The 27,273-nt window shown below is 43.1% G+C and overlaps 1 protein-coding gene across 10 annotated transcripts in view; it reads left to right on the top strand.

Annotated features, from left to right (window-relative positions):
• Positions 1 to 27,273, top strand: part of GCNT1 (glucosaminyl (N-acetyl) transferase 1) — a 114,694-nt gene that overhangs the window by 63,575 nt on the left and 23,846 nt on the right. Inside the window, exons 1-3 of one of the 10 annotated variants that reach the window (XM_063787225.1) lie at positions 1,780 to 1,919; positions 2,674 to 2,792; positions 18,542 to 18,642. The exons of 5 other annotated variants lie outside the window; for them this stretch is intronic. The gene's annotated coding sequence lies outside the window, so the exon portion shown is untranslated. 10 annotated transcript variants of the gene reach the window in all.

The raw sequence follows: 27,273 nt of genomic DNA on the forward strand, positions 1-27,273 counted from the left end.
TACAGGCACACGCCACCGCAGCTGGCTAATTTTTGTATTTTTAGTAGAGACGGGGTTTTGGTATGTTGGCCAGGCTGGTCTCAAACTCCTGACTTCAGGTGATCCACCCACCTCGGCCTCCCAAAGTGCTGGAATTACAGGCATGAGCCACTGTGCCCAGCCCCGGCTATACTTTAAACTTATTTTTAGCAATTAACATGTCAGTATTTTAACTTACAAATGACTCAGACATTTAATGAATATCTATTACTTAATTTAATATGTTCGAAATTTCAAGTCACCAAAAAAGATTTTAAAACTATTTTTAAGTAGACAAATTTTATAAAACAAATTATTTTTAAAAGTTTATAAACTTTTATTCCATTTACATTTACCTAATCTACTTGCTCTTAACAATTATGCTTGAATTGCTCATGAAAAATTTCATGAGATATTAAAGCTAGCCATTGAAGGAGTTCAGGAGTTTTTCCCAAAATCATTTCCTCTCCCCTAAATTGTCCCTCCCCGATGAAGAGGATACACAAGCTCCTAAAATCTCAGTTTTTGTTGGGGGAGGCAGAGGGAATATTAGTTTTTCTTTTCTGTGATACCCCCTACACGAAATCTGTGTACTTTTTCTCTCGTTAATCTACCTGCGGTCAATTTATTTCATAGACTTAGTTATCCAAGCCTCAGAGAGTAGAGGGGAAGTCTTTCTTCCTCTATACCATCATCTTATGTTAATTTTTGTTGACAAATCAGGCAAGTATCAAACATATCACAGTCTAATGGCCTCCGAGTTGGAATTTTTTTTTTTTTTTTTTTTTTTTTTTGTTGAGATGGAGTCTCGCTCTGTTGCCCAGGCTGGAGTGCAGTGACGCGATCTCGGCTCACTGCAAGCTCCGCCTCCCGGGTTCACGCCATTCTCCTGACTCAGCCTCCCGAGTAGCTGGGACTACAGGCGCCAGCCACCACGCCCGGCTAATTTTTTGTATATTTAGTAGAGATGCGGTTTCACCATGTTAGCCAGGATGGTCTCGATCTCCTGACCTCGTGATCCGCCTGCCTCGGCCTCCCAAAGTGCTGGGATTACAGGCGTGAGCCACCGCGCCCGGCCAGAATTTTTTTTAAACAACATGGAAACAAATAAGACCTCGTTCTGTTTTCTAGGAGCTAAAAATCCAACGAAAGAAGACACAGACACAATATTCCCCTTGTTACAAAGAGAACTGTGTCAACTTTTATAACTGACACAAAGATCTGTGCTATAAGGGCGGGGAAGGTTTTTTCCTACTTTCCACAGCAGTGTGGATTGTTCCACAGTTTAATTTGATCTTAATTTTTATGTGGAAATACACGTCAATGTAATGAGTTCTTAAATGCTAAATTTAGGAAGCAAGGTTCGTTAGGGGAAAGAAAAAAACACCTACATGGTTATCTCTAAACTTTACATATCAAGAACCTTGGAATTTAATTTTATTGTTGTTCTGTAACATATTTTCATGTTTAAAATCAGAAAAGGCAGCATTTCTCGAGTTTCCTGCTTTCGAGGAAGGGAGGCATAAAATGTTTAAAAAGACGCCGCTCACATACCTCTTAAGAATCAGAGCACAGTGAGGAAGAGGAGCGAGGAAGCACTAGGATCGCAGCGCTACTCCCAGACCACGTCAGTGCCAGAGGGCGCCCTCGCCTGTAGGCGGGAACCGCGAGTCCGCAGCAAGTCCCCAGCCCCGAGCTCGCGCAGGTGGGCGAGGCGGGGACGTGGTGGGCGGGGCCTAGAAAGGCGGGGCCTCTGGGGGCGGCCCCGGGGCGGGCCACGCTGGTGTGAGGGCTGCAGGCGCAGCTCCGGAGCGCCTAGAGCGCGGCGCGGGGCGGGAGCTTGGTGGAGCAGGAGCGGCTGGGCATCCTCCTGAGACTCCGGGGTCAGACGCCCACTCCAGGTAACCGGCTCTCCCTCGTGTTCCCCTGCTCGGCCGCCCGGCGGTGGGGGAAGGCTGAGAAGGATGGGTGGGAGGGAGCCGGCTCTCAGCCAGTGCCCCGTGGCCCCGGGCGGGCTGGGCTCCCCCGCGGAGGAGGAAGCAGAACCGGGGTGCGCCCGGGACCGTAATGGAGCGGCGCCTCTTCCTTCCACCTTCATTTTCCGTCCGCTCAGTGGGGCTGGGACGCCGGTGCCCCGTGTCCCCTGAAAGTCACTTTCTGGCCTCTTGCCCCTGGTCCGTGTAGCTTAGATGTCGGAGGGGTTGGCTGCGGGCGTGGATAGGCAGGGAACGAACAGACTCGCTGCCATCCCATGGGTGCCAGGGGCTTAACTTCATTTAACTTCATTGAATCCTAACCCCAGCCCGGCTAAGATGCATTTTCACCCCTACTTTACTGATAAAGAGGCCAACGCTAGGATAATAAATGACTCACCCTGGAGCAAACTATTACTAATAAGAAAAGAGACGTTAGTTTAGGGGCTCCGAAGCCTCTCCTTTCCTGCTCCCTCGCTTTCCTTCTTCTCGCGGCAGTCTAGGAAACTCGCCCGCAGGGTCTATTACGAAAACAAGTGATTCGTCTTAAAAGCATTTTACCCCCTCCTAGGTTTCTCTTTCCTCTTTTTTTTAAGTATCTCAGGCAGATTCCTCCAAGTTTTGGTTATTAGGTTTTTGAAATGGAAGAAGCCCTTGCTCACTGCTTCTTTTCTCCTGGCAGCGCTTTCTGCGCAGCACAGGCACCCTCGCCTGTCACGCCTCCCTCTCTCCTCTTCCCGTCTCCCAGCGTGGATGGGGCGCCTGCAGATCCCGGCTAGGGCACGGACCGCCTAGGCCGAGGTAGGTTCTGTAGGCACCTGGCATGCTGTAGATGCGTATAAACGTTGCCCTGTACACCCTTTGCCTTGTTATTTCTTTCTGCAGAAAAGAGAGTCGGTTTTTTACACATAATGGGGCAAGAGGCCAATTGGGAAGATATATGGTGTTCAAAGAAAGCCGTGGTGCCTTGAGATGAGAATGCGGCCACAGCTTTTTGTGGGCTGAATTTGATGGGTGGGAGGTGAGAGACGTGGTCTGGAAGTTGTCTCTTCGTCTGGCATTCTGCCCCCCTTCCAGAGCTGTTCTGAAAGGCCGGTTTTTTTTATAGAGGGGAGGAGGAGGGCTTAATAGTTTTTAAAGATCAGTGTAAATTACCTGCTAGGAGTTTAGGCAATTCCAGGCAGGCCCCCCTGCTGGAGGCTTTGGTAACAGATTTCAGTTCTAGCAGGGAGGAAAACTCAGACTGTGTAGATACCTGCTTTTTCTTAAAGGAATTTTTTTCAGGCCCTTAAAATGGTAGTTTTGGGAAACTGGTTTCTTAGAAATGGCAAGCTCCTTTATTTTTAAATACAATATACCAAACTATGAATTTACTTTTAAAAAGTTTTATTGGCCGAGTGGTTGATATTTTTTCCATTTCATGATGAGGGTTTGACGGTCACTGCCACCTCCTCTGCCCGTCCTTCAACTTGGCGCTGTAAAGGGCCTCCTTAGCCTTGGCCGCAAGTTTGTACTAGATTCTTTCCTTCATTAATTATAGTTCATTCTTGATTAATGATAGCAATGCTTCCACTCACTTTTTAAGGAGTTACTCCTTTTCCGTTTGTAATTGAATTGCTTAACAGTAAGAAAAACGTTTTTCCCTAAAACTGGGATCACAAAATCCACTTTATCCACATGGACTAAACAGGTAATGCACGAGAGTGCTTGGTTGGGCCCAGGTGACTGCAGAGGAACCTGCTAAGTCTGGGTGAATATTGGCCATTTCCACCGAGTATCCATGCAGGAATTCCCATGCAGCCATACAGTGTAGGCAGCTTTTTTTTTTTTTTTTCCACGAATAGCTGAGAACTTTTACTTAAAAATAAAAAATGTAAAGCCTGATTTTAAATATTGGCTCATATTTTTTCCTTTTTAGAACACAAAGAGGGCCAGGCGCAGTGGCTCACACCTGTAATCCTGGCACTTTGGGAGGCCGAGGCGGGTGGATCACGAGGTCGGGAGTTCAAGACCAGCCTGGCCAAGATGGTGTCTCTACTAAAAATTCAAAAATTAGCTGGGCATGGTAGCCGGGCGCCTGTAATCCCAGCTACTCGGGAGGCTGAGACAGAGAATTGCTTGAACCCGGGAGGCGGAGGTTGCAGTGACCAAGATTGCACCACTGCACTCCAGCCTGGGTGACAGAGTGAGAGTCTGTCTCAAAAAAAAAAAAAAAAAAAAAACACAAAGAGGCTGGGCATGGTGGCTCACACCTGTAATCCCAACATTTTGGGAGGCCGAGGCAGGTGGATCACTTGAGGTCAGGAGTTCAAGACCAGCCTGACCAACATGGCAAAACCCCATCTCCACAAAAATATTCAAATATTAGCCAGGTGTGGTGGTGGGCACCTGTAATGCTAGCTACTCAGGAGGCTGAGGCAGGATAATTGCTTGAACCCGGGAGGCGGAGGTTAGGATGAGCAGGGATCGTGCCACTGCACTCAAGCCTGGACGACAGAGTGAAGCTCCGTCTCAAAACAAAAATCCCACAAAGAATAAAATCAAATTTGTTTCATGCATCATCTGTTTGCAAAGCTCTGCCTTAAAAACTGCTACTGTACACGGTGATTATATTCTCCGATGAATGGAAAATTCTGAACTGTGATGTACATATTGTACATTTTTCATGAAATGAAGTGGTAGAAAACAGAAATTACTACTGGAAATGATCCCTTCTGACTGTCAAATTCTGTTTTCTATGAAGTGTGTGGTATTTCAGCTATACTGTATTTTTTTTTTTATAGAGCCAACCAAGGACTCTTGTCACTATTTTTATTTATTCTAATGAGAAATGTATTCATGGTTCCAGGTCAGTATGTCAGATGTCTAACTCCCTGTCTTAAAAAGGGAGTTCCCAAATGACTGTTCATATAACCATATGTGTTTCTTGTGGAGACTGTCTGTATTCTTGGCTTTGTCACTGGATTTGTGGCTTAGTGCTGTCACGTTTCCTATCTGAGGCAAATGCCATGTATGTTTAGACCAGCCTTTCTCAATTGTGGCACTTTTGACATTTTTGGCCAGTTAAATTCTGTTGTGGGGGCTGTCCTGTGCATTGCAGGATGTTTAGGAGCATCTCTGGCCTCTACCTACTAAATGCCAGTGCACCCTCCTTGCAGTTAAATGACCCCAAATGTCTCCAGACATAGGCAAATGTTCCCCGGAGAACAAAGTCATCTTTGGTTGAGGAACAAAATGAACCTATATTTAAGATGGTCTAAATGTTTCTGAGATGGTCTAAACATTTATAAGCTTAACAATTAACTTGAAACTCTTCACGACTAGAGAAGCTATTTGTAAATTTAAACATCTGACGTCTTGAAACACCTTTATCATAAAGATAACTAAACCAGTGTTCTTTGTGAATGGCCAATGTGTCCTGCCAGTTTCTTTTTTTTTCTTTTTCCTATTCTGAGAAGCATGCCCTGCCAGTTTCTATCTCCAAAGAAATTTCAAGTGTTCAGTGTATTTGTTAAATTTCATAAAGTTTAAAAAGTTGAAAATGAAAAAGGAATTCTACGGTAATTTTAAGTAGAATTTAGTTTTAAGAAAAATTAACCTCTTTTTAGCTAACAGCAATAAAACGAAGACTGCTGTGTATTTCTGTAATCTGAAAAATCTCGACTTTCTCAAAGGGAGCGCTACATAATGTATGATATAATTTATATCAGAAGAAAACATGTCCTAGAAATGTAACCCTCTTTATTAGGACTTACATGTGCTCAGGGAGGTTGAAAACAACCTTGATTATGGAGGATACCTCCTTAGCTGGGGATTAGCTATCCACTGTTCCCTTCCAGAAATCAAACTAATTTGTAAAACTCAGGACTGGCTACATAATTTGTGTGGCCCCTTGTTAAAAAAATTAAGAATTTGAACATGGTGACCACAGAGCATTAAGCCAAGCACAGGGCCCAGTGTGACTGCATTGGTTGCCCACCCATGAGCTGGCCCTGGTGAAACTCTTTATTCATAGCTAAGAGTAAGGTTGTGGTCACAAATGCAAATCTAAACCGTGAAATGTTACTGCTGCCACTAGGCACCTGGAGTTTCTGCTTCCTTGATTGTTCTTCTGTTTCCAATGAGGAGTCTGCATGTATTTGGTCATCAGTGCAATAATGTTACTAAGAAATCCTCCCATGATTGATTTTTCGTTTGCTAAAGAGGTAGCCAAATGTTTGTTCATTAGAGTCATGGGTACTGGAGCAACCTATTTATTCAGGCATTCATTGAACAACTATTTACTGAGCATCTGTTAGATGCCCGGCATTGCTCGCTCCAGGGCCACAGCTGTGAACAAGATGGAGGGTCCCTGCCTTTATGAGCTTATGAGCTTATGAGCCAAACACATAGTCACACTGGCTCAGGCTATCACAATCCTAAGTGGTACTTAGGAAAGCACAGGGTGTTAGGGGAGCATGTGACCTTGAGACCTAACCTGGTTTAGGGGAGAGGGACTGTTCAGGGAAGGCCTGCTTAAAAAATGATATTTAAAATAAGGCCTGGGGGCAGGTATGGTGGCTCACACCTGTAATCCTAGCACTTTGGGAGGCTGAGATGGGAGAATCGCTTGAGGCCAGGACTTTGAGACCAGCCAGGTCAACATAGCAAGACTCCCATCTCTTTTTTTTTTTTTTTTTTTGTAAAAATAATAATAAAAAAAAAAAAGGCCGAAGGATTAGTAGGAGTTAGTGAAGTACATTAGGGGATAAACTTACAGGCTGAAAGAGTTGAGATCAAGAGTAAAATATGTCTTGGGTCATTTTTAGGATTTTGGACTTTAATGTCAGCATAGTGGAAACCCACTTTTTGTTTGTTTGTTTGTTCCAGACAGGGTCTCACTCTGTTGCCCAGGTTGGAATGTAGTGGCACCATCTTGGCTCACTGCAACCTCCACCTCCCAGGCTCAGGGGATCCTCCCACCTCAGCCTCCTGAGTAGCTGGGACTACAGGCACATGCCACCATGCCTGAGTAATTTTTGTATTTTTAATGGAGATGGGGTTTTGCCATGTTGCCCAGGCTGGTCTCAAACTCCTGAGCTCAAGCGATCTGCCCACATTGGCCTCCCAGAGTGCTGGGATTACAGGTGTAAGCCACCATCCCTGGCCACTAAAGTGTTTTTGATTTGTGGTTGTTTTGTTTGTTGAAGACAGTGTCTCACTTTGTTGTCCAGGTTGGAGTGCAGTGGCTATTCACAGGTGAGATCATAGCACACTTCAGTTGAACTCCTAGGCTCAAGTGATCCTCCCACTTCAGCCTCTCAAGTAGTTGAGACTATAGGCATGGGCTACCATATCTGACTAGAAGTAGTTTTATTTTAAACCCATCAAGTCCTGAGTCCTTCATGTTTTCTCTAAATTCTACTTTAAAATTGAATATACTTCTTTAGTTCATCTCTCTCACATTTTCTCAAAGGCAGATCCTGGGCCAGATAGCACTTCCTACATTCTTCTCAGAAATGTTCTTAGGCAGATCCCTGATATGGTGAAATATCCTCTCAATTTTCCTTGTTAGGGCAGGCAGTAGTGTTGCTCACATTCCTCCAGTTCATTTTCTCCAGTTTCCAATGAGATTTTTTTGTTTTTGAGACAGTCTTGCTATGTTGCTCGGGCTGGAGTGCAGTGGCTATTCACAGGAGCAATCATAGCACACTGCCATCAAACTCCTGGGCTCAAGTGATCCTCCTGCCTCAGCCTCCCTTGTAGCTGGGACTGCATAGGCACTGCTGTGCCTGACTCTGATTTGAGGTTTTTTTTAAAATTTTTTTTTGGACGGAGCCTTGCTCTGTCACCCAGACTGGAGTGCAATGGTGCAATCTCGGCTCACTGCAACCTCTGCCCCAAGTAGCTGGAATTAGATGTGCGTCACCACACCCAGATAATTTTTGTATTTTTAGTAGAGACGGGGTTTCAGCATATTGGCCAGGCTGGTCTTGAACTCCTGACCTCAAGTGATCCTCTCACCTCGGCCTCCCAAAGTCCTAGGATTACAGGTGTGAGCCACCGCACCTGGCCTAATTTGAGTTTGTAAAATGATCGCTGTTGCTGTGTAGAGAATAGTTTAGAGAGGTAGGTCCTGCTGGCACGTTTGGTGTCTTTGTGCAAACCCAAAAAAGGTTTCTATTCTGTGTGGACCAATTAGAAAAAATGCACCACTGTGTCCCAGCTAGGCCAGGTCAAAAGGCTTCAGCCCCCTGAGCCAGACTTGTTACGCAGGCACAGCCTGTGCGATCATGTGGCCACCCTGGGGAGGAGGAGGGTGGATGTGAACAAACAGTGCTTTTACAGTCACCCAGTGATGGTGTAGCAGCACTGGATAACACTTAATGACAGGTGAGGATTGAGATTGAGTGAGATTGGGTTTGTAGTTAAAATCAGCAAGAAGGTGGTGATTATTTGGATATGGTTGATGGAGAGGGAGGTAGCAAGGATGATTCAAAAGTTTCTGGCATAAACAACTGAGTAGGATGGGATGGTGGAACCATTATGGTGATTGAGAACACAGGAGGAGGAGCGGGTTGGCACGAGGTGTGGGAGGGAAGATAATGCCTTTTTGGATGTGTGTTTTGTTTGTGAGACATCCAAGTAAAGATGAGGAGTAGACAGTTGCTACTCCTGGAAGAGATCTGGGGTGGAGATACATGTTTGGGAGCTGTTGCATGTAAGTATTACTGCATAAAAAGCACTCATCCAAAGAGGGTGTAGAATGAGAAAAGAAAAGGGCTGGACCCATAGAGTTTGATCACTGTATTTGGTAGAGGAAGAGAGGCCTGTTAAGGGTACTGAGAAGTGTGATATTCATGCAGGGCAGGGAGGAAATGAGGGGTCTATGATGTTTTGTTTTGTTTCAGATTGAGATGGGAGAAATTTAAACATGCTCTAATACTACTGGGATTTTTTTTGTTTTGTTTTTGACAGGATCTCTCTCCATTGCCCAGGCTGGAGTGCAGTGGCACAATCTTAGCTCACTGCAACCTCCACCCTCTGGGGCTCATGCCATCCTCTCACCTCAGCCTTCAAGTAGCACCAAGGGTGTACAGCAGTACGCCTGGCTAATTTTTGTATTCTTTTCCTAGAGACGGGTCTTACCATCTGTGTTGTCCAGGCTGGTCTCAAATTCCTGAGCTGAAGCAATGTGCCCACCTTGGCTTCCCAAAGTGTGGGATTATAGGCATGAGACACTGTGTCTGGCCACTACTGGGAATTTTCTGGTAGAGAGGAAGAGCCTAAAGATGCAGGAGGGTGAAATAAATGATAGGACCAGTTTTCAGAGAGGGTGAGAACACAGTGCAGAATTTGGTCTTTGATGGAAGGACGGAGGGAGAGGATGGATAAAGATGCTTTAGATTTTGGGTCCAGAATCGTGAGGACTTTTTCTGAAGGAAGTGGCAAAACCATTGGCTGAGTTTGGGGTGTGTCCGTGTGTGCAGTCAGATATTTCTTCAACCAGCATTTAGTAAGCATCTTCTAGTGCCAAGCTTTGTGTTTGGCTCCCTGGAAAGTGTTATGAATGATGATTGCCTTGAAGCTTGGCCTTGTACACCTGAAATAGCCTTGCACCACTTTTTCTACAAATTGCTTCCTACCTTTGACCTTACACGCTTGTTAATTAAAGGCAGTAAGTGCTCAGCTGATCTTTTTTTTTTTTCTTTGAGATGGAGTCTTGCTCTGTTGCTCAGGCTGGAGTGCAGTGGCACGATCTCAGCTCACTGCAACCTATGCCTCCCAGGTTCAAGCGATTCTCCTGCCTCAGTCTCCCAAGTATCTGGGACTACAGGCACCCGCCACCGCACCTAGCTAATTTTTTGTATTTTTAATAGAGATGGGGTTTCACCGTGTTAGCCAGGATGGTCTCGATCTCCTGACCTCGTGATCCACCCGCCTTGGCCTCCCAAAGTGCTGGGATTACAGGCGTGAGCCACCTCGCCCAGCCTTAGCTGATCTTTTGATGGGCATCAAAGCCACTAGGGGTGACAGTCCTGGAGGGGAAGGACCTTTTCAAGCCCCTTCCACATCATGCAGGTTCATGTCCCATGTCATGGTTCTCGGTGTTGGCTATACATTAGGAACACCTGTGGAACTTTAAAAAAAACCCGACACCCAGGTCAAACTCTATATCAATTCCATCAAATCTCTGGTAGGGGGACTCAGTTATTGGTCCTTTTTGAAAGCTCCCTGGTGGTTCCAGTGTACAAACCAGATTGAGAGCTACTTGCCTGTTGAGTGGCCCTGAGTCCAGTTAAAGCCACTCTTCTGTGTTGAGCTCCAGCCCCTGCTGCCTGGAGTTTACTGCATTTGTCAGTTGTGTGGAACAGAAAATAAGGCTGAGACCAATTGTGTAGGACAGAAAATGAGGTTGAGATTATATTGGTATCCAAAGCAGGAAGCGAAGGACAGTCCTTTGGGGGTGTTGAAAGGAAGTGTAAGAACTTCTATTTATAATTTTATAAGCATTTAAGGTCAAGAATGCCAGTGGTCCCTCCTTCAGTGGTTTTTTTTTTTTTTTTTTTGAGACAGTCTTGCTCTGTCGCCCAGGCTGGAGTGCAGTGGCACAATCTCAGGTCCCTGAAACCTCCACCTCCCAGGTTCAAGCAATTGTCCTGCCTCAGCCTTCTGAGTAGCTGGGATTACAGGCACATGCCACCATGCCTGGCTAATTAGTAAATACAGGGTCTCACCATGTTGACCAGGCTGGTCTCGAACTCCATAACCTCAGGTGATCCGCCTGCCTGGGCCTCCCGAAGTGCTGGGATTACGGGTGTGAGTCACCGCGCGCGGACCCTCCTTCAGTCCTGTGTCTTGTACTGTGAATGTGGTTTCTAAGGTGGATAAGGAGGCAGGGATTCCTTGCCTAGCTGGAGCCCTGCTCACCTGGCCATCAAGCATACTGTGAGATGTTGCAAGTTAGGAGCTATAGGGTGTCATCGAGTTGTTTAATTTTAGAAACACAAAGGCTTTAAATTAGAGCATCTCAGGTTAGACTTGTCCCTGAGCGGGTGATAGGTGTACTGAGATACTGCATTTCTCTCAGCCCTCTCCCTTAAGCCAAGAGAGCTGAAGCTGATGTTCGATGGTTACCTTTTGGTATACATGTCATGGCATGAGAAAGAATCACTGCTTTAGTCTGTAGAAGCTTTGTCATCCTTTGCCATGCCCTGGGGAGGGAGCAGGACCATCCTTTGCACCCATCAGAGCATTCCTAGTTCTTTTGTTGCCAGATGCGTAAGAATGGTTGAGTTTACCGGTGTCTGCATCTCTCTTTAGCAGAAAGATGGGGTTTCAAATGTGTTGCCTCTTTCCAATTTTGCTATGCCTATCAGTAGTCAGATATTTTGGGGAGAAGGGAAAAATCCAAGGTAAATGTGAGGTTCTTACAGTGAATTACTTTTCAAAAGAAATTTCTGCTACCAAGGGGCATTTGGGAAGTGGCTGTGTGGAGATGTTTTCATTGTAATGCGAACATATTGCCAAAAAATATTGTACATTTGTGAGTTATCAAAGCTCTCAAAGGAAAAAAAATTAAAAACTGGGAAACAGAATTGTCATACTACTTTAATTGAAAAGTAACAATGAGTTTTTAATCCATTTGTTAACTTTATGGGGCACCTGCAGACTATTTTGATTAGTCTTTACAATTGATTGAAACCCACTGGGCAAATTTCGCCAAAAAACTATGTGATTGGTGGATAGAGGAAACTAAGTGTCAAGATTTAGGTAGCAGAGCCAAGAGTGCACTACTATAATTGAAGTAATAGGTTTTATTGCATCCTCCAAGTTTTTGAATTATGATACATGTAATTTATTAGTACAGTAGTGAGAGATAGGACTAGCTGGATTTCCTAGGCCCACTAAGAATCCCTAAGCCTAGCTGGGAAGGTAACCGCGTCCACCTTTAAACACGGGGCTTGCAACTTAGCTCACACCCGACCAATCAGGTAGTAAAGAGAGCTCACTAAAATGCTAATTAAGCAAAAACAGGAGGTAAAGAAATAGCCAATCATCTATTGCCTGAGAGCACAGCGGGAGGGACAACGATCAGGACATAAACCCAGGCATTCCAGCCAGCAACAGCTACCCTCTTTGGGTCCCCTCCCTTTGTATGGGAGCTCTGTTTCCACTCTATTAAATCTTGCAACTGCACTCTCTTCTGGTCCGTGTTTGTTACGGCTTGAGCTGAGCTTTTGCTTATTGTCCACCATTGTTCTTTGCCGCTGTTGCAGACCTGCCACTGACTTCCATCCCTCCGGATCAGGCAGGGTGTCTGCTGTGCTCCTGATCCAGCGAGGCGCCCATTGCCGCTCCCGATCGGGCTAAAGGCTTGCCATTGTTCCTGCACGGCTAAGTGCCTGGGTTAATCCTAATCAAGCTGAACGTTATTCACTGGGTTCCACGGTTCTCTTCCATGACCCATGGCTTCTAATAGAGCTATAACACTCACCGCATGGCCCAAGATTCCATTCCTTGGAATCTGTGAGGCCAAGAACCCCAGGTCAGAGAACATGAGGCTTGCCACCATTTTGGAAGTGGCCTGCCACCATCTTGGGAGCTCTGGGAGCAAGGACCCACTGGTAACAGTAGTAGATACATAGAATTTTTAAATAAACATACTTATATTAAGGGTACTCTTAGGGTCTATACTAAGAAATTTTGCATGCTTGTCATTAAAAGCTTTGAGTCAAAGTCCTGTGTGTGTGTATATGACTTTGACTCTAAGTCAAGTGTAAATGTAACTGTATAGATATGCCATGTATATAATGTAAATAAAATATATACATATATTTATAAATAAGGCAGTCTGAAAACTTGCTTGCTGGTGAACTTTAAAACAGCCTCTTTCTCGTGATATACCCCTCCAGTTTATCCAGTGGAAAAGAAAATTACTGCTGGATTAAAAACAAGTGCTTAGGCTAGGTGTGGTACCTCATGCCTGTAATTTCAGCACTTTGGGAGGTCGAGGCAGGCAGATCGCTTGAGCCCAGGAGTTCGAGACCAGCCTGGGCAATATGGTAAAACCCCATCTCTACATAAAAATACAGAAATTAGCTGGGTGTGGTGGTGTGCGTCTGTAGTCCCAGCTACTCAGGAGGCTGAGTTGGGAGGATTGCTTAAGCCCAGGAGTCGAGGCTGTGGTGAACTGTGATTGGGCCAGCACATTCAAGCCTGGGTGACAGAGCGAGACCCTGTCCCAAAAAAAAAAAAAAAAAAAAAAAAAAATGCTCAAACTAAAGAGTGATACATTGTATACATGTCTTGTTTCTCTTGAAATGTGTACATTTTATCATTCCATAATGTATACATCTATCAAAACATCACATTATACCCCATAAATATATACAATTATTATTTGTCAATTAAAAATTAATTTTTTTTTAAAGGCACTTAATGTGCAATTTGCAGATGTCTTCTGGTTAGTCCAAGATTCAGCGGGGGTCAGGTGATCAAGAATTTCCTGAAATCAGCAGCTGGATCCAGGAATGGGCTTAGGACACCATCCCAGACTTTGGGGCCCGCCAGGCTTGTTTGTCCTCTTCATGTAAATGCAGAACTTGCCTCTGAAATATGCCTAATCCTTTCATATAGGTGGAGCCCCCGATCTCATCCATTGTCTACACATTTCTCACATCTGTTATGCTAACCAACACAGTCCTTGTATTCACCTTGTGAGGATCTGGTTCTCACACTACTTATGCTAATTAACAAAACCTCTGGTTTGCAATTAAAAATCCTGAAGCACATGCTATATCTGCTGCTGGAGTGCCCACCACCATGGCTGGCTGATTTTTGTATTTTTAGTAGAGACGGGGTTTCACCACATTGGCCAGGGTGGTCTAGAATTCCTGACCTCAGATGATTTGCCCACCTCGGCCTCCTAAAGTGCTGGGATTACAGGTGTGAGCCACTGTGCCCTGCCACACTTGTCTGTCTTTATGCCTTTGTTTCTTGTAATTTATGGGACCACAGACTCCACCCCTATACTGAAGACCTAGTAATTGCTCCCAGAATTGCTCCCAGGAATGTGCTCCTGCCTGGGGCACTTGACTTCCACAAACCCCAGGGTATAGATAAAAACCCGTGCATGTATGTCTCACTGCTATGCAGAAGTGTTTTTCAAGTCAGAAATAGACAGCCCACCAATTTTGTTGTTGATTACTTGTGACAGAAAACTTATGAGTTCCCTGAAAATAAGAGGCATGGCTATAAAAATACAGGATTTAAAAAAACATGTATAAGTGGAAATTAGTACCTTTAACATAAGTGTTTTCCAAAGACATTTCTGACCATTTTGAGGCATGTCCTCTGTGCTGTATTCTCCTATTAGGAAAGACACCAGTTTTTGATGGTAGATGTGATTTTGCAGCATGTTAGAAGTTAGCATTATGAGGTAGATTGGTCATGCTCAGTAATATTATTTTGGGTCAAAATAAGATGTAAATTTTTTTTCTTTTGAGACCAGTCTCGCTTTGTTGCCCAGGCTGGAGTGCAGTGGCATGATCACAGCTCACTGCTGCTTCTCCCCAGTCAGCTCAACTGGTTCTCCCACATCAGCCTCCCGTAAATATTTTTTTAAAATGGACTAGGGGCTGGGCATGGTGGCTCAGCCTGTAATGCCAGCACTTTGGCAGGCTAAGGCTGGCAGATCACTTGAGGTCAGGAGTTCGAGACCAGCCTGGCCAACATGATGAAACCTCGTCCCTGCTAAAAATAAAAAAAAAATAGCCAGGTGTGGTAGCGTTTGCCTGTAATCCCAGCTACTCAGGAGGCTGAGGTGGGAGAATCACTTGAACCCGAACCCGGGAGGCAGAGGATGCAGTGAGTCAAGATCGCACCTCTGTACTTCAGCCTGGGCAACAGAGCGAGACTTTGTCTCAAAGAAAAAAAGGAAATGAGAAAAGAGAATGTGTGACTGACACCACAAAGAAATGTCAGATGTCTCTTTTGGGGTTCTGTGGGTGGCCCTCCCTCCCAAAAAAGTAGAATTCAGTGAAGGGAATGCAGTAGAGTGTGAAAGAACACATACCCACAAGGGTGAAGCTGCAGGCTCTGGTTAAAGGCAGCTTTCCACTAGATCTTGACCCTTATGCCCCAGGGCCTCAGCTTTTTCTTGAGTTACAGAGGAGGGTGCAACTTGGGGCTAGATGGACTTTTTTGTTATGGACTTGCCATATGCTCTTCTTGTAAGTTTTCTTTGTCATGTAAGTTTGAGGAGTGCTGAATACCATGTCTCTGTCTTTAAATATTTACAGTAGACCTGACTGTCTTAAGGGCTAAGAAATAAGGAGCCAAACCAGCAACAGAGAATCTTGTCTTTCTTTTCTTTTCTTTTTTTTTTTTGAGATGGAGTCTCGCTCTGTCACCCAGGCTGGAGTGCAATGGCGTGATCTCAGCTCACTGCAACTTCTGCCTCCCAGATTCAAGTAATTCCCCTGCCTCATATTCCGGAGTAGCTGGGATTACAGGCGCCTGCCACCATGGCTGGCTACTTTTTGTATTTTTAGAAGAGACGGGGTTTCACCACGTTGGCCGGGGTGGTCTAGAATTCCTGACCTCAGATGATTTGCCCACCTCGGCCTCCTAAAGTGTGGGGATTACAGGTGTGAGCCACTGTGCCCTGCCACACTTGTCTTGTCTTTACATCTTTGTTTCTTGTAATTTATGGGACCACAGACTCCACCCCTAGCCTGAAGACCTAGTAATTGCTCCCAGAGCTGCTGTTTCCAGCAACACTAGATGCTTCCTGAAGTTTCTTTCAGCTCTACAATGGATGCATTGTTCTAAAAATAGTTTCTAACTATATTGACCAAACCTATAATTTCCTCCAGAAACCTCAGCATATAACCTCTGAGTGAATTCCTGGAGAGCAGGGAGCATGTATTATTTATGTTTGTATTTTTCTCCCCAGAGCCTAGGAATCTATTTTGTATAATAGATTCTCAGTATAGAATTGAGTATATTGAAGTATTTGTTAGTAAACTGGAAATATGGATTTTCATTTTTGAAGTCTGAAAAAGTTACCCTTAGACATGAGCTCAGATTTGAACAAAAGTCAAAAAAGGGAAAATAATAATAATACATTGCCAATATTAAGGGCTCATTATTTGTCAAATACAGTATAAACATGTTACAAGTTAGCTCACTTACTCTTTATAAAAACTCTAAGGTATATATGATCATTTCCCCAATGAAATTGTTTAAAGTTAATTAGTTTTTTTAAAAAACAACAAAAACGCTGAAGCTAGGAGAGGCTAAGAATTTGCTGAAGTTTGGGTTGGGGAATGATGACTCCCAGGTCTCCTGCTGGGGCAGTCCGGTTGGAGAGCTGAAATCATTGCCACTGTACTCTTCTGTGTCTCAGATGTAAACAAACCCAAGAGAAAATATTCAGGACTGGGCACAGTGGCTCACACCTATCATCCCAGCACTTTAGGAGGCCTAGGTGGATCACTTGAGCCCAGGAGTTCAAGACCAGCCTGGGCAACAGTGCAAGACCTTGCCTCTACAAAAAATATAAAAATTAGCCAGGCATGGTGGCATGTGCCTGTACTCCCAGCTACCCAGGAGGCTGAGGTAGAAGGATCGCTTTGAACCTGGGAAGTCGAGGCTGTAGTAAGCTTTGGTTACGCCACTGCACTGTAGCTTGGGTAACAGAGCGATACCCTGTCTCAGAAAAAGAAAGAAAAGAAAAGATTCAGCCACTAGTAATCAAAGAAATCACAAAATGAAACCTTGATGATGTACCATTTTACAGTTGCAATATCGGCAAAAATAATTATACAGTATATTCATATACAGTCATTTAACATTATATATAATTAAAATGTATAGTAAATGTAGAGAAAATGGTATCCAGATGTTACTGGGGACAGTATAAGTATCGTTTATTTGGAAGGCAGACAAGAGGCACAGAAACTTACAAGTAGTGACCTAAAATCCTTATTCCTGGGAATTCCAAGGAAGTCCTTTAAAAGCAAAGCAAAAACAAAGCTATGAATATACAAAGCTATTCATAGTTCATATTTATAACAGTATAATTTGGAAATACCCTTAATATCCAACCATAAGATAAACTAATTGTGACAAAAACAAATGATATTTTGATAGCCAATAAATCAAAAAAGAATAGAAAATGAAATCCCTGCTGCTATATCTGAGCAAAAATATAAGTGTATTGTGCAAAGTTAAGTACCAGAAGAGAACATGGAACGTGAACGCAGAGGATGTGTAAGTGAAGTTAGATTGTCAATGGATTTTTGTTTTTGGGAAATTATATGCTTTGCAAATATATTTAATTGGAGCTTATTTTGGAGAACTGTCACCATTTTATCCCAGTTGGCAATTTTTAAAGAAAATTACTGAAGTGAACATAAAAAATGCAAACATTTCAGAAGTGTTTGAATAAACATCCCCTCTCCAAAAAAGAAGATCCTCACTGAATAGTTTTGGGTGTGTGCTTCTCAGTTTTTCCAGTGCACGTTTATAATATATTTATCTGGAGGCTGGTTTTTTTGTTTGTTTTGAGACGGAGTCTCGCTCCGTTGCCCAGGCTGGAGTGCAGTGGCGCGATCTCGGTTCAAGCGATTCTCCTGCCTCAGCCTCTTGAGTAGCTGGGATTACAGGTGCCCGCCACCACGCCCGGCTTTCTCTGAACATACTGAGGTGCAGCTCATCTTTGAATACCACATCATCTCACATACCTCTTTTCATGTCATTACAATGAGAATTACTTCATTCTTGGCTTTAGTGCTAATTTCAAATTCAATAACTGTACCAAAATATAATTTAGATGATGTGGAAATGGAGAATAAAGATTGCCGCTTAGGTTTATGAAGCTGTTTAAAGGGCACATTCACAGCTTAGATCACAAATCAGTCCCTGAGGGTTGAAGAAGTTGCTCTGATGTGTCTTAACACTGAAGCCTCCAAAAAGAGAATTTGTAACATTCATATTCGCAGGAAGATTTGGGAGATTCCAGAGCTCCTTGAAAGGTTAGGAGGCAGGGCAAGGTATAATTAGAAGCTGTCAATAACTGGATCCAGTGTTGTTCTTGGCCAGAAAGAGAGATTATGCTGTGTTCTCTTTGTTCCCCGGGGAGTCAGCCCTCAGCTGAGCCCTTGTCTCACCTCTTAATCCCGATAAACTGGAGTAAATGACCATATTCAGAGCAGTGAAAGCCTGGGTTTCTTTACCTGGTAAGTGAGAATAAAAACAGCTACTTACAGGGTGGTTGTGAGAATTAAGTAAGAAAAGGTATGTAAAATGCTTGGCAAAGTATTTGCTTGTTATTAATATTAGCAGTTTCCTAAATTCTGAGATAACTTTGTAAAAGCACCATCCATTTGATAATCATCTCTAAAGGAAGTTTAAAAAAAAAAACAAAAAACAAACCACCACCACCACCACAGTAATGAGCATACTTTGTGTCAGTGGGTATAATTTCGAAAAATGTCAGTGTAAGGGAAAAAATGTTCTCAGACTTGGGGACATACAGTACATATTAGTATTTTGCCTTACAGTGCCCCCCTCCCACATCACGCATCTGCTAAGGAACAGCAAAGTGCTTTATCACTTAGGAATTGAGGACCCCCTGAATGAATCCAGCTGCTCCTTTGTGCAGGTAAGGAGACCAAAGTCCAGAAAGGTTAAGGTCAATCCCAAAGACGGGATGAAAGTATCACCCAGGACAGTTTGAGGCAGGTTGTTTTCTGGTTCTTTTTTTTTTTTTAATGGTTTTGTTTGTTTGTTTGTTTTGAGACAAAGTCTTGCTCTGCCTCCCAGGCTGGAGTGCAATGGCGTGATCTCTGCTCACTGCAACCTCTGCCTCTCAGGTTCAAGCGATTCTCCTGCCTCAGCCTTCCATGTAGCTAGGACTACAGGTGCGAGCCACCATGCCTGGCTAATTTTTGTCTTTTTAGTAGAGATGAGGTTTCGCCATGTTGGCCAGGCTAGTCTCGAACTCCTGACCTCAGGTGATGCTCCCGCCTCAGCCTCACAAAGTGCTGGGATTACAGGCCTGAGCTATCACGCTGGGCCTGGGTTTCTTTTTAGATACACATTCTAGAGTAACTAAAATCATGTTAGGCTCCCAGACAATAATTTAGAACCTGTAAGTACTGCATTTTCATTTCCTTCTCTGGAAAAGACTATGAGCTATAAGGCACACTTAACACAAAGCATCCAAGATGCTGCCCTACATTTTTTGGGAGAAAGGCAGTGGATTTTGTAATATTTGGACATTTGATGTTTTTTATTTTTATTTTTTGAGTTCATGCTAATTGAATAGACCCACGGAGTAGTGTGGGAGACAAGCCTGAGACTTGACCGAGGCCACTAAGGGCTCTCCAAAGCACCCACATGGATAGCTTCACAGAGACAGAGTGATGTGGGATTCAGTGCTGAAGTGAGAGACGACGATAATTCCTGTTTATTGAGCATGTGCTGTGTGTACCAGTCACTGTGCTTGGCACTTTACAGATTACTTAAACATCACTGAACAAATGAGAGGAGTCATTACCATATCTCCATTTTTCAGATGAGGAAACTAAGGCTCAGAGAGGTTAAGCAACTTGTGGAAACCATGCATTTAGGAAGTAACATAGGCTATGTCTTCACTTCTGTTTGACTTAACACTTCTGTTTTGCTCCGTGGCCTCCAACAGTGAATTATGTTGATTTCAAAGAGGGGCAATCATTGTGGTTTGGGAAAGGACCAGAGGAAGGAGTTGAGCTGGATTTTGAACATGTAGAGGAAATTGGGGAGACAGTGCTTTTCATTTTTGCTAATGGTTAGCCTTTTGCCATCTGGAATAAGGATACTTACTCTGACAGTCACATTTAGCAAACTGAAAATCCAGATTTGAGGGCTATCTCTAAAAACAAGGAATCTAGAATTTGGGAACTAGCATTTCTAAGACCAAGCCATTTAGGAGGCTCAAGTACTTAAAATTGGGACCGTTCAGAAAACCCAAGACATGTGGCCCATGTGACACACAGGATGGGTGACCTCAGGGCCAAAAACCCAGGGCCACCTAATCTTTAAGAGGGGACAAAATGAACTTTAATTTTCCAATCCAAAATTTTGTTTCCATAAAACCGTGGTGTTCTATTTGGTATTATAAACTACCTACTTTTAGATTTGAAAAAAAAAAAGAGAAAAATAAAAAAGTCCATTACTCTTCAGTGTGGAATTTCAAAGTAGACAATGAGATCTTTTATTCTCATTTTTGGCCTGCAATGATAATGACGTTAAAGATTGCTATTTAAAAAAAAAAACACTGTTTGTTTTCTGTGTGTATATATAAACAGATATTTCTGCTCAAGCCCATCAAAGTCAGCCTCTGCAAATGAAGTCTCCTGCCTGAGAGGACAGGTTTTTTCCATGTAAAAGTGTGTTTCGCTGTTACTTATACTTTAAGCAAATTGGGGTAACAGTAAATGTGCACAGGCAGTCGGAAACACACTGGCCTTTTGGAGAAACTTGGACAACCTTTGTTCTTTTATCTCTAAACTTTCATGACACTAAACTCAAAAAGGTTATTTATTTTTCAGACAACCTGCGGTCATACCTACTTATATTTCCCTTATTCTAATATATTGTTCTTCACTGTCTTCTCTTAAATTAATTTTATTTATTTATTTATTTATTTAGACAGAGTCTTACTCTGTCACCAGGCTGGAGTGTAGTGGTGCAATCTTGGCTCACGTTTGAAACCTCTGCCTCCCAGGCTCAAGCGAGTCTCATGCCTCAGCGTCCCGAGTAGCTGAGATTGCAGGTGTGCACCACCACGCATGGCTAATTTTTGTATTTTTAGTACAGACGGGGTTTCACCATGTTGGCCGGGCTGGTCTCGAAATCCTTGCCTCATGTGATCTGCCTGCCCTGGCCTTCCAAAGTGCTGGGATTACAGGCACGAGCCACTGCGCCCAGCCTCTTAAATTAATTTTTAAAAGCCTCTTCTGGGGCCTGGAGTGGTGGCTCACGCCTGTAATCCCAGCACTTTGGGAGGCCGAGGTGGGTGGATCACGAGGTCAGGAGTTTGAGACCAGCCTTGCCAACATGGTGAAACCCCGTCTCTATTAAAAATACAAAAATTAGCTAGGCATGGTGGTGCGTGCCTGTAGTCCCAGCTACTCAGGAGGCTGAGGCAGGAGAATTGCTTGAACCTGGGAGGCAGAGGTTGCAGTGAGCCTAGATCATGCCACTGCACTCTAGCCTGGGCGACAGAGTGAGACTCTGTCTCCAAAAAAAAAAAAGCCTCTTCCATGTAACATTCTTCATCTCATTCACTTACCTGCTCTGGAGGTGCATCTAGTCACGTCGTAGTAAGACAGCTGCATCTTTTAAAATCATAACAAAGAGACTGAAAACTCCCAAGGTTAAATCTGAGGAAATTCAGTGCATTAAGCATATTTGCACTGTTGTGCGGCCATCTCACCCTAGCCATTCCTAGAACTTTTCATTATCCCAAACAGAAACTGTACTCATGAAAATAGTAGCTCCCCATTCTTCCCTCCCCCAGCTCTGGAAACAACCATGCTACTTTCTGCCTCTGTGCATTTGACTACTCTAGGTACCTCTGTAAGTGGAATCCTAGTGAGAGGTGAAGCCAGCTGGGCTTCTGGGTTGAGTGGGGACTTGGAGAACTTTTGTGTCTAGTTAAAGGATTGTAAATGCACCAATCAGCGCTCTGTGTCTAGCTCAAAGATTGTAAACGCACCAATCAGCACTCTGTAAAAACGCACCAATCAGCGCTTTGTAAAATGGACCAATCAGCACTCTGTAAAATGGACCAATCAGTGCTCTGTAAAATGGACCAATCAGCAGGATGTGGGTGGGGACAAATAAAGGAATAAAAGCTGGCCATCCCAGCCAGTAGCGGCAACCTGCTCAGGTACCCTTCCATGTAGTGGAAACTTGGTTCTTTTGCTCTTCACAATAAATCTTGCTGTTGGTCACTCTTTGGGTCCGCACTACCTTTATGAGCTGAGAGGGTCTGTGGCTTCATTTGTGAAGTCAGAGAGACTATGAACCCACTGAGAGGAACAAAGAACTCCGGGCATGCCATCTTTAAGAGCTGTAACGCTCACTGTGAAGGTCTGCGGCTTCATCCCTGAGGTCAGGGAGACCACGAACCCACGGGAAGGAAGAAACTCAGGACACATCTGAACATCTGAAGGAACAAACTCCAGACGCACCATCTTTAAGAGCTGTAATACTCACCGGGAGGGTCCGCAGCTTCATTCTTGGTGAGTAAGACCCAGAACCCACCAGAAGGAATAAATTTCAGACACAATAGCATATCTGTTTTATTGTGTCTGACTTACTTGAGTTAGCATAATGCCGTCAGGATTCATTCATGTTGTACCCTAAGCCAGAATTTCATTCCTTTTTAAGACCAAATACTGATCCGTTGTATGGATATACCACATCTTGTTTATCATGTGCTTTTTCTTAACCATTAGGATGGTCTTCATTCAGATACAATGCAATCATGGACATTCCTTTGGCTTTCAAGGGAATTAATGAAATTTGTATGGGTAAAGCCATATATGTATTTCTAGCAATACATTTTATTTATCTATTTTTATTGTATTTTAAGTTCTAGGGTACATGTGCACAACGTGCAGGTTTGTTACATATGTATACATGTGCCATGTTGGTGTGCTGCACCCATTAACTTGTCATTTACATTAGGTATATCTCCTAATGCTATCCATCCCCCTTCCCCCCACCCCACAACAGGCCCTGGTGTGTGATGTCCCCCTTCCTGTGTCCAAGTGTTCTCATTGCTCAATTCCCACCTATGAGTGAGAACATGCGATGTTTGGTTTTTTGTCCTTGCGATAGTTTGCTGAGAATGATGGTTTCCAGCTTCATCCATGTCCCTACAAAGGACATGAACTCATCCTTTTTTATGGCTGCATAGTAGTCTATGGTGTATATGTGCCACATTTCTTAATCCAGTCTATCATTGTTGGACATTTGGGTTGGTTCCAAGTCTTTGCTATTGTGAATAGTGCCGCAATAAACCTACGTGTGCCTGTGTCTTTCTTTATAGGAGCATGATTTATAATCCTTTGGGTATATACCCAGTAATGGGATGGCTGGGTCAAGTGGTATTTCTAGTTCTAGATCCCTGAGGAATCGCCACACTGTCTTCCACAATGGTTGAACCAGTTTACAGTCCCACCAACAGTGTAAAAGTGTTCCTATTTCTCCACATGCTCTCCATCACCTGTTGTTACCTGACTTTTTAATGATTGCCATTCTAACTGGTGTGAGATGGTATCTCATTGCAGTTTTGATTTGCATTTCTCTGATGGCCAGTGATGATGAGCATTTTTTCATATGCCTGTTGGCTGCATAAATGTCTTCTTTTGAGAAGTGTCTGTTCATATCCTTCGCCCACTTGTTGATGGAGTTGTTTTTGTTTGTAAATTTGTTTGAGTTAGATTCTGGATATTAGCCGTTTGTCAGATGAGTAGATTGCAAAAATTTTCTCCCATTCTGTAGGTTGGTTCTTCACTCTGATGGTAGTTTCTTTTGCTGTGCAGAAGCTCTTTAGTTTAATTAGATCCCATTTGTCAATTTTGGCTTTTGTTGCCATTGCTTTTGGTGTTTTAGACATGAAGTCCTTGCCCATGCCTGTGTCCTGAATGGTATTGCCTAGGTTTTCCTCTAGGGTTTTTATGGTTTTAGGTCTAACATTTAATTCTTTAATCCATCTTGAATTAATTTTTGTATAAGGTGTAAGGAAGGGATCCAGTTTCAGCTTTCTACATATGGCTAGCCAGTTTTCCCAGCACCATTTGTTAAATAGGGAATCCTTTCCCCATTTCTTGTTTTTGTCAGGTTTGTCAAAGACAAGATAGTTGTAGATGTGTGGTATTATTTCTGAGGGCTCTGTTCTGTTCCATTGGTCTATATCTCTGTTTTGGTACCAGTACCATGCTGTTTTGTTTACTGTAGCCTTGTAGTATAGTTTGAAGTCAGGTAGTGTGATGCCTCCAGCTTTGTTCTTTTGGCTTAGGATTGACTTGGCAATGCGGGCTCTTTTTTGGTTCCATATGAACTTTAAAGTAGTTTTTTCCAATTCTGTGAAAAAAAGTCATTGGTAGCTTGATGGGAATGGCATTGAATCTATAAATTACCTTGGGCAGTATGGCCATTTTCACGATATTGATTCTTTTCCTCCTGACAAATTTACAGTTTTCCACTTCGTGGCATAGACTGAGGGTGTATTTCATCTTTCCTGCAAAGTCAATAGGCAGAAAGGGTAGGTGTCAGTTCTTCCCCCAGGCTGTCAGCTGGTGTGTCCCTGGTGTGCCTTTGGGAGAGAGAGCATGGGGAAAGAGAGGATGCTTTTTCTTCTGTTAACGTGCTAATAAATACTATTTTCATTAATGAGTGAAATGCAAGGGTTATTTAAATGACATTTTGTCTCAAAGTAGTATAATGATTACAAGAAAAAAATTCTGTAGAACTTTTCATGTCATTAATTCAGGCATGGAGAACTGATATTTTTTCTTCTGTATGTAAACTACACAGATGAAACCTAATTTTATTTAATTTCATCTAACTTAGAGGCATCAAATTTCATTATGTATTTTAACATTTTTTATATAATTATAAAATATGTTTTAATATAGGATTACTCAGAAAAAAAAATAGCTGGGCGTGGTGTCTCACGCCTGTAATCCCAGCACTTTGGGAGGCCAAGGTGGGAGGATTGCTTGAGGCCAGGAGTTCGAAACCAGCCTGGCTAACATGGTGAAACCCCATGTCTACTAAAAATACAAAAATTAGCCAGATTGGTGGCGTGTGCCTGTAATCCCAGCTACTCAGGAGGCTGAGGTTGCAGTAAGCTGGGATTGTGCGACTGCACTCCAGCCTGGGCAACAGAGCAAGACTCCGTCTCAAAATAAATAAATACATATATATATATGGGATTAAATGGTGAGTGGAATTGTAAAAAGAAAATAGGAATGGAGAAAAGGAAATTCCTGTACCCCTTCTGCTTGATCAAGACTTTAGGACAAGCTTGTCCAACTCACTGCCAAGGATGGCTTTGAATTCTGCCTGATATACATTTGTAAACTTTCTTAATACATGAGATTTTTTTTGTGATTTTTCTTTTTTTAAGCTCATCAGCTATTGTTAGTGTTAGTGAATTTTATGTGTGGCCAAAAACACTTCTTCTTTTTCCAGGGAATAAGGCCCAGGGAATCCAAAAGATTGAACACCCCTGCTTTAGAACATTGATTTGTATCAGTTATATATAAAAGCTGATTAGCCATCTTTATAGGTCTTAATTTTATCACTACCTGTAAGGCTTTTTAAAAATGTAGTTCTTATTTTAATTAGAGTTATAAATGCACGTGATTTAAAAAAGAAGATATTTCCACAAGCGTGTCAAGAACTACGAAGGGTCTGAGATTTTACCCTACTTGAAAGTTAACAAGCCTGTTAACAATTTTCATGGATCCTGGCAAAAGACACAGACTCCTGGGCCAGAGATGAAGTGCCATTTATGACCTATATTAAGCAGTAGCAGAGGATCAGCATTTTTCTTATAGGTTGCTAGAGCCTTAATTCCCACAGGGCAGTATGAAGAGGGCCAAGTGATAACTACAAACAGTGGGTTGCATTATGGGAAAGAAACCCTGAGCTTAGAGAAGCCAAATCTTTTATAGTGGGCAGTAAGCATGCTGTGCTTTGCCCCAGGTAACATTGTCTTTATTATATTGTCAGTAAGAAGGTTTGCCCTTTGCTAGGGAGGGAAACACCATCTCTGTCTTTCTAGGCTGTTTGCTATAAAAATAGCCTTGAAAAAATTATCTGGAACAAAAAGACAGTGCCTCACTTGCAAGATGTACAGAAATGCAAGCCACCCATGGCGAATTGCCTCCCAACAAAGAGTTGTACTTACGAAAAACAGCATGCTTCTCCCAATGGCCCCCCAAATCTCCTACTCCCTAAAACTCCATTGTCCATTAGAAATATAATGTGAGAAATAAAATTTTCTAGTAGCAGCATTAAAAAGAAAGAATCAGGGCTGGGTGTGGTGGCTCCATGCCTGTGATCCCAGCACTTTGGGAGGCTGAGGCGGGCGGATCACGAGGTCAGGAGATCGAGACCATCCTGGCTAACACGGTGAAACCCTGTCTCTACTAAAAATACAAAAAAAAATTAGCTGGGCGTGGTGGCAGGCGCCTGTAGTCCCAGCTACTCGGGAGGCTGAGGCAGGAGAATGGCGTGAACCCAGGAGGCAGAGCTTGCAGTGAGCCAAGATTGCACCACTGCACTTCAGCCTGGGCAACAGAGGGAGACTCCATCTCAAAAAAAAAAGAACTGGTAAAATCTTTTTTTATACTTTTGAGACAGGGTCTTGCTCTCTTACTCAGGCTGGAGTGCAGTGGTGTGATCATGGCTCATTGCAGCCTCGATCTCCTGGGTTCAGGTGATCCTCCCACCTCAGCCTCCTGGGTAGCTGAGACTACAGGCATGCGCCACCACACTGGGCTAATTTTTTTTTTTTTTTGGTAGAGATGGGAGTCTCACTGTGTTGCCCAGGCTGGTCTCGAACTCCTGGACTCAAGTGATCCTCCTGCCTCAGCTTCCCAAGGTGCTGGGATTATAGGTGTGAGCCACTGCATCTGGCCAAATTAACAGTATATTATCTTTAGTATATCAAAATTTTATAATGTTAATATGTAAACAGTATTAAAAATGAAATATTGAAATGATACATGTGTCTAATATTTGTATTACAATGTAATAGTAGTATCTTACATGATGTGGTCATTAAAGTGAAATATAGTCCTACCGAAACAGTAATGTGTTTAAGGGAAAGACATTCAATACTGCTTCAAGTTTTAAAATGTAAATAATTAAAATTTTAAAAAAGTATTTGTTGAGACTAGCCTCATTTCAAGTGCTCAGTAGTTGCATGTGACTACTAGCTAACATTCTCTACTGCATAGCCCTGAAGTTAACCATTTTCAACTTTTTACAGATTTCTTTAGGTGTGTATTTTCGTATCTCTAAATAATAATGCTTATATGGTTTCTAAATTATTCAGCTTTAAGTTCTTTCTACTATTAAGGAGGGGTTTTTTTTTATTGTTTTTTGTTTTAATAGAGACAGGGTCTTTCTCTGTCACCCAGTCTAGAGTGCAGTGGTGCAATCATAGCTCACCGCAGCCTCGAACTCCTGGGCTCAAGTGATCCTCCCATCTCAGCCTTCTGAG

This window comes from Pan troglodytes, chromosome 11 (assembly GCF_028858775.2).
Source record: "Pan troglodytes isolate AG18354 chromosome 11, NHGRI_mPanTro3-v2.0_pri, whole genome shotgun sequence".
NCBI lineage: Eukaryota > Metazoa > Chordata > Mammalia > Primates > Hominidae > Pan > Pan troglodytes.